Below are 6,897 nucleotides of genomic sequence, written 5' to 3' on the forward strand. Positions count from 1 at the left end.
AAAATGCCAGAAATAATCCTGAGGGAAGTCGCAAAAAAATAAAAATAAATTTACCCCTTAGAAAAGGAATTGTGAATCCAAACAACATCTAACAGCCTAAAGAAGGAAAGCATCATTATTGTGCCGATGCTTCAATGTTGCCGAAGGGAATAAACTAAAGGAAAAAGAACAAAAAGTGACTTAAGAAAGTAAAACAAAAGCAAAAAAAGTAGAGCAAAACTGTACAGCACACTTTATGTAGCACAGTCAATATTTTCAATTCTTGTCAGCATGTTAACAAATGGACGGTACAGCTGTCTTTTAGGTGCGCTGATGTATGTGACATGGAAACACACACAGGGACCATTGAGTGCCCTACTCCAGTGTTCTGTAGCCAGAGTTTACACAAGATATATAAGCAACCACAAGTCTATTTTATCTGGCTCTCATATCAGCTGTGTTTTCACACTGTGATTACATTAGCTTCAAACCACTGAATACTCAATAATCACTAAGCATATCATATTTGCAAACTTGTCCGACAGCAGCTTGAAGTGTGTGTTTGTTTTTTTTAAACCAACAAAGCCAAAACTCCAGCATGTAAACACAACATATCTTGTGCTTTCTTCGTGGTTAGGGTGTTCTTCTAGCGCACCCTGTAAGCTGCCGACGTTACCTTGAAAATGCATTCAGAAACATGCTAATTGCCTGGCATCTATTAATTGCCATTCAATCTGAAATTACTCATCTTCCGCTGTAGCTGTGATGTACAGTAGCCATCAGAATCGCTGGAGAATGAGTCATACACACACTGACAGGTGGGAAAATTTCAACCGTGTCTATGTACAGCAGGCAGGGAGCAGTGCTGGCAAACGGGTTTCAACCAGGCCTTTACTAACACTAAGTGAAAGACACCTAATAGAATGTGTAACAAAACCACATGCTGTCCTTGAAAGTGACACATGACAATATCAACACAAAAACAACGAGACCTTCAACAACTTGGAATTTAGTGTGGCCTGGATTGTAAGGTTTGTATCATACTGTGTGTAGTGGAATCCTCATATTTTCTCCATAGTCAGTCAATGGAAAAGGACAAATGAAGTGAAGTAACATCCTGCCTGTATTTAACATACAGTGCTGGGAGACTGATGAGCAAGACGATACAAAGAGACAAAGTCTGAGAATGTCTCTCAAGGTCAAGAGCTGAAGTGACTTTGTCCTAACAAGTCTTCACAGAAAATTTGCTATGAGACAATATAAATCATATCAAATTTATTTATATGGCACTTTAAAAACAATATCCAGCTGACCAAAGTACTTTACATGGCAGAATAAAATGACAATATATGACTAAAATACAGTAAATAAGATCAGTAGAAATAAAAATAAAACAGTACAATAACAGACACAGTTAACATAGGTTCAATAAATTAAAATTAAAAAGGAATTAAAAGGAATGCATCAAGCCCTACTGTGTATTAAAAGCCAAGCCAAAAAAATATGTTTCAAGCAATGATTTAAAAGTACTGAGGTCAGTAGCTGACCTAACATTAAAAGGTAGACTATTCCACAATTTAGGGGCTGCAACAGTAAAAGCACGGTCACCCCAGCGTTTATATCTGACCCTAGTAACCTCTAAAAGAAACTGGCTTGAAGATCTGAGGGACCTTGTAGCATTAATTCAGTGAGGTAAGATGGTGCCAAACCATTAAGAGCCTTAAAAACAAAAATCAATAACTTAAAATCAATTCTAAAACAGACTGGAAGCCAGTGGAGAGAAGCCAGTACCGGGGTTATATGCTCAAATTTCCTAGTACTTGTCAAAAGACAAGCAGCAGCATTTTGAACCATCTGAAGACGAGAGAGGGAGGACTGGTTAACACCGTAGTATATAGCATTGCAATAATCAAGGCGGGAGGTGATAAAAGCATGGAATGCAAACTCAAAATCATTAAAAGAAAGGAATGACTTGACTTTGCCTAACAGCCTCAGGTGACAGAGTCAAGGCTGTCGCGCCAAGCTGGAAATACAGTGCTTCCTTGAAAAGGCAACTATACAAAACAATGGCTCTTGATATTTATAGTGTAGGGTGAATACCGCTGAACTGTTATTCAAAATGTATATTCTGGTGCTACAAATACTGTATGACCAGCATCATTTAGTGCAGAGGGTTAAGAGGAAACAGAACTTCCTGGTCCTGTATAGTTAAGACGGTTTACAGTCATCACGGTTTCTGTTTATCCTACAACCTGAACACAGCACGCACTAGTCTAACAACAATCAGACAGAGCTGCAGTTTAGTTATAGTTTAAAAAAACATTACTACTAACGAAAGCTTTTATTGACCAACCATTTCCAGCTACCAATTGTGTAAAATTAGACATTTAAGACAGACTGCTGGCACCGTTTTTGGAAATATAAGTAATAAATAGCTATTTGGATTAAAAACATGGAACAGGTGCTTAGTGCAGGCTGAGTGACAACACCTCACTGTTAATGTTGCATGGAAAGTCATACAGAATTCTGGCATTGTGGGTGATTTTTTTTCAAGCAGAAATTACTCATTTGTGCTCATAAAGTATAAATTAATCAGACACCGTCACTGGGTCCATCTATGACAACACCTAATGCACTTACAGTACTATTTCATTTAAAGGAGTTCAAAAGACAATGCAAATGCTTTGCTTCATTCAAAATAAGACGCAATAAGAGACATGTACAATGGATGTGCAGTTTCAATGTTTGTTTTCATCTGTTAATAATAATATATGTAGTTTGTGTGACATAACCATACTTTTAGGAGATTCACAGTCAAATTTGCTGTGGCTGCTCCATTGCATGCTCCACATCCTTCATAAAACTGGAGACAGAAAGCTTTGGCACAAACTCTGGATAGCGTGACAGCTGTTGATCCATGGTTGAATCTGTAAATCAATTTTTTACATGAATGATCATCTCCACCACTGGAAAAAGCACATTTCCGGCATGGCTTCAGGTCACCCGAAGAGGGTTTGTGTGCAAATTTCTGAGTGAAGAAAGAGTAAGCACAAGTCCCAGGCCAGGCCACCTTTGGCTCATATCCAGCAAGGAGATAAAATGTGCATATTCAGACTATGTGCATTTGAGTGCAAATGTCACTGTTGGCAAAAGCCTGTCCCCTACTGCATCTTAAAAAGCAAAGGATGACATGAGGGAGTGGCTGAAGAATGGGGGAGGGAAGGGCAACACATCTGGCTCAGCACAATCTACCTTCTCCAGACACCCTCTAGGAGTTCAAACAAGGGTGAACCCACAGTAGAGGTTCAATGGGCTGGAAAACGTCAATCTTCTCATGAGTAAATGAATGCATGTGTGTGTTTGCCAACTCTGGAGCATCTTTCTTCCATTCTGCATAGCTACATGTAGGATGGATTCATTACAGCATATTGAGCTCAGGGTTTGGAGATTTTTGAGGGAGTGTGGAGAAACGGGGACATTTGTAACCATTCAGATGTTATTTCACAGTGGATAGGACAGCAAATGCCTTCATTCACTTTCTAACAAATGCATGTTTTCTCAGAAAGTGCAGCATTCTCTTTCAATGCTATCCTAATACTGATGCACATAATCCTCAGAAAAACTACAAATGAAAAACAGGAAGTTAGGATTCTCAATACTGCAAGTGAAACCTTTCATTCAATACAGCTGGTACTCATCTGAACAGGAAATGCATCAGTCTCAACAAAGAGACCAACCAACAGGTGCCTAAATGTGTGGGAACTCCTTTACCCGTCTAACTATATGATCATGATCTGACTTTGTTGTTACTATTCTTGTAAGCAGTATATTTCTAGAATGTCTGCTGTAGATGAGATAGTGAGATAAAGATCCCCAAAGATCATAGTTAGAAATGAAATTTGAAATACTGTGTGTGTGTACAACACCAAAGCAGCAAACCACAAAGCAATTTTCAATGAAGTCAGCAAGCACCATCTTGTCTTGAGTCTGGTATCCAATTCCTATTATCAATCTATGTTCCATACACACAGGGGGATATGGTTCCAGCCTTCTGCTTAAACCCTTGTGTTCTGTTCGGGTCAGCGGTGACCCGGAAAAAATTTTCACTTAAGCTATGCCAGCACCTTTGCAGCCATAAAAACACTGTAAAAAGGTTTGACAGCACTTAAACATCGAGCCAAACTACAATAACTGCTTCTAGACCAAAAACCAAGTGGCTGCATGTTTAACCAGAACTTCAAGGATTTAAATGAACCAGGTTTTTCATATTACCTGTTCACACAATGCAGCCACATTACAGGTCTATGACTACAAAATTTATTGCCACATTTAAAAATGACACTCATTAAAAATAAAGCACTTTATTTATAGCAAACAAAAGAATATCTAATATAAAGTGGGTAGGTAAAATGCAGTACAGTACAGTAGCAAAGCCATAACTTGAACAGTATGTAAAGAGTTTGGTTGACATTCATTAAAAGGTTAGTTTTAAGACTAACCTGACAGCAGCCACTTTCACTTTGTCCTGTCATCAATTTAAGTCACGGAGTTAATGTTAGTTAGCGACAGCTGGTATGACCCTGCTGGCTGTCATTTTAACCAGAAACCACGACAATCAGCAGAAGGAGCTTTGCTGACAAGATTTTATGTGTTACTGGCACTGCTGTGTGGTGGTGGCAGTGTTAATGTCACTTCACAGTAGGACAAGATGAAACCACAATGCCAGACTGCTGTTGGTGAAGGGTCTGTCTGGCCTCATACTGTACAGTGGGGACGGAAAGTATTCAGACCCCCTTAAATTTTTCACTCTTTGTTATATTGCAGCCATATGCTAAAATCATTTAAGTTCATTTTTTTCCTCATCAATGTACACTCAGCACCCCATATTGACAGAAAAACACAGAATTTGACATTTTTGCAGATTTATTAAAAAAGAAAAACTGAAATATCACATGGTCATAAGTATTCAGACCCTTTGCTCAGTATTTAGTAGAAGCACCCTTTTGAGCTAATACAGCCATGAGTCTTTTTGGGAATGATGCAACAAGTTTTTCACACCTGCATTTGGGGATCCTCTGCCATTCCTCCTTGCAGATCCTCTCAGCCACAGTCATCTTTGGGTTCTTCTGTACCTCTCTCACCAAGGCTCTTCTCCCCCGATAGCTCGGTTTGGCCGGACGGCCAGCTCTAGGAAGGGTTCTGGTCGTCCCAAACGTCTTCCATTTAAGGATTATGGAGGCCACTGTGCTCTTAGGCACCTTAAGTGCAGCAGAAATTTTTTTTGTAACCTTGGCCAGATCTGTGCCTTGCCACAATTGTGTCTCTGAGCTCTTCAGGCAGTTCCTTTGACCTCATGATTCTCATTTGCTCTGACATGCACTGTGAGCTGTAGGGTCTTATATAGACAGGTGTGTGGCTTTCCTAATCACGTCCAATCAGTATAATCAAACACAGCTGGACTCAAATGAAGGTGTAGAACCATCTCAGGGATGATCAGAAGAAATGGACAGCACCTAAGTTAAATATGAATGTCACAGCAAAGGGTCTGAATACTTATGACCATGTGATATTTCAGTTTTTCTTTTTTAATAAATCTGCAAAAATGTCAAAAACTGTGTTTTTCTGTCAATATGGGGTGCTGTGTGTACATTAATGAGGAAAAAAATGAACTTAAATGATTTTAGCATATGGCTGCAATATAACAAAGAGTGAAAAATTTAAGGGGGTCTGAATACTTTCCGTACCCACTGTATATGCTGGTAATGCTGGCACAAGGATCCTGATGTGATGTGATATAAGGAAAAATTACAAGACTAACTTACATTTCACAAACTGCTGGCTATTTTCAAAACAAAAAGGCAATGTTACTCACACACTGTATACATGTAGCAGTGTAGCAGAGTGTAGCAATGATGCAGGAAAAAATGGGCCACATTCTACTTTTTGGTGTCAGACTCCTGGATCAGAACCAATGGTATTCTGCAGCTTCTATCAGCTACATGCTAAGAGAGAAGTTGGGCTGCTGTTAGTTGTGAGAGGAAAGGAAGGGGGAAGGCTGGTCTCTGCTTTACACAAAAAAATTAATCACTGGAACTGAGATAGGTTTGAAACAGATTGAGAATTCAGAAATTCACAAACTCACCATTAAGCTAGCAAGCTAGTTAGGAGGGTTATCATGTCTGTGTAAACACAAACCCACCACCACACCTGGTTACTGAAATAGCTACTGTTACTTGTGTGAACGCTGATCATAATAAGCCACAAAGAAAAAACACCACAACATACTTACAGTTAAAGGTTCTGAATCAACACACTGGTCCCATAACACTGATACTGCCACAATCCCTCAGTGGCAGCATAACTGACAGTTCTCGACGGCCAGGTGGTAGGCAGCGGCTGTTGAACCTGGCTGTTCTAATAAAGCCCAGACAAAAATGCAGCGGCTGAAATGCTGAACAAGGTCAAAAAAAATGACAAATGATCTCTAACACTGAGGCCCAGAGCAGAGGTTTGCTTATGGGCTTCCACAATGTTCAAATATCAGTGTCAGGACAGTAGGAAAAAAAACCCACTGCAACCAAGCACCGGGATTTTGCCTTGCAAGAAGAATTTTAACATAGGTTTGCCTAAAGTTTTAGAAATCTGGCTATGTTTAACATGGACATTCAACACCAATACAGTATACACATGGGAGGAAAAATAAATAAATTACAAAAATCAGTGCGTCCCCTTTAACATATTTTGTTCTCTCAAAAGAAAATCCTGATTGCTAATTCTAAAAACAAACATTATTCATTTAATATGGAGTCATAACCTAGGGTTAGAAACATTATATAATTGTTCTTACATTATTTATGATGTAAGAGCACACAAAAACAATTACAGATGTAACAGGAAATACTGCTGTCCTTTCTCTCT

General features: G+C 39.1%; 1 protein-coding gene across 8 annotated transcripts in view; it reads right to left on the minus strand.

The window, feature by feature from the left end:
• fam49a (family with sequence similarity 49 member A) overlaps positions 1 to 6,897 on the minus strand; it is a 42,247-nt gene that overhangs the window by 24,121 nt on the left and 11,229 nt on the right. Inside the window, exon 1 of one of the 8 annotated variants that reach the window (XM_020618144.1) lies at positions 6,269 to 6,293. The exons of 6 other annotated variants lie outside the window; for them this stretch is intronic. The gene's annotated coding sequence lies outside the window, so the exon portion shown is untranslated. Of the gene's footprint in view, positions 1 to 6,268; positions 6,294 to 6,897 lie in introns of those variants that run through there. One more of the 8 variants, XM_020618140.1, reaches the window with a different exon arrangement.

The sequence above is a fragment of the Monopterus albus genome, unplaced genomic scaffold (genome assembly GCF_001952655.1).
Source record: "Monopterus albus unplaced genomic scaffold, M_albus_1.0 scaffold201.1, whole genome shotgun sequence".
NCBI lineage: Eukaryota > Metazoa > Chordata > Actinopteri > Synbranchiformes > Synbranchidae > Monopterus > Monopterus albus.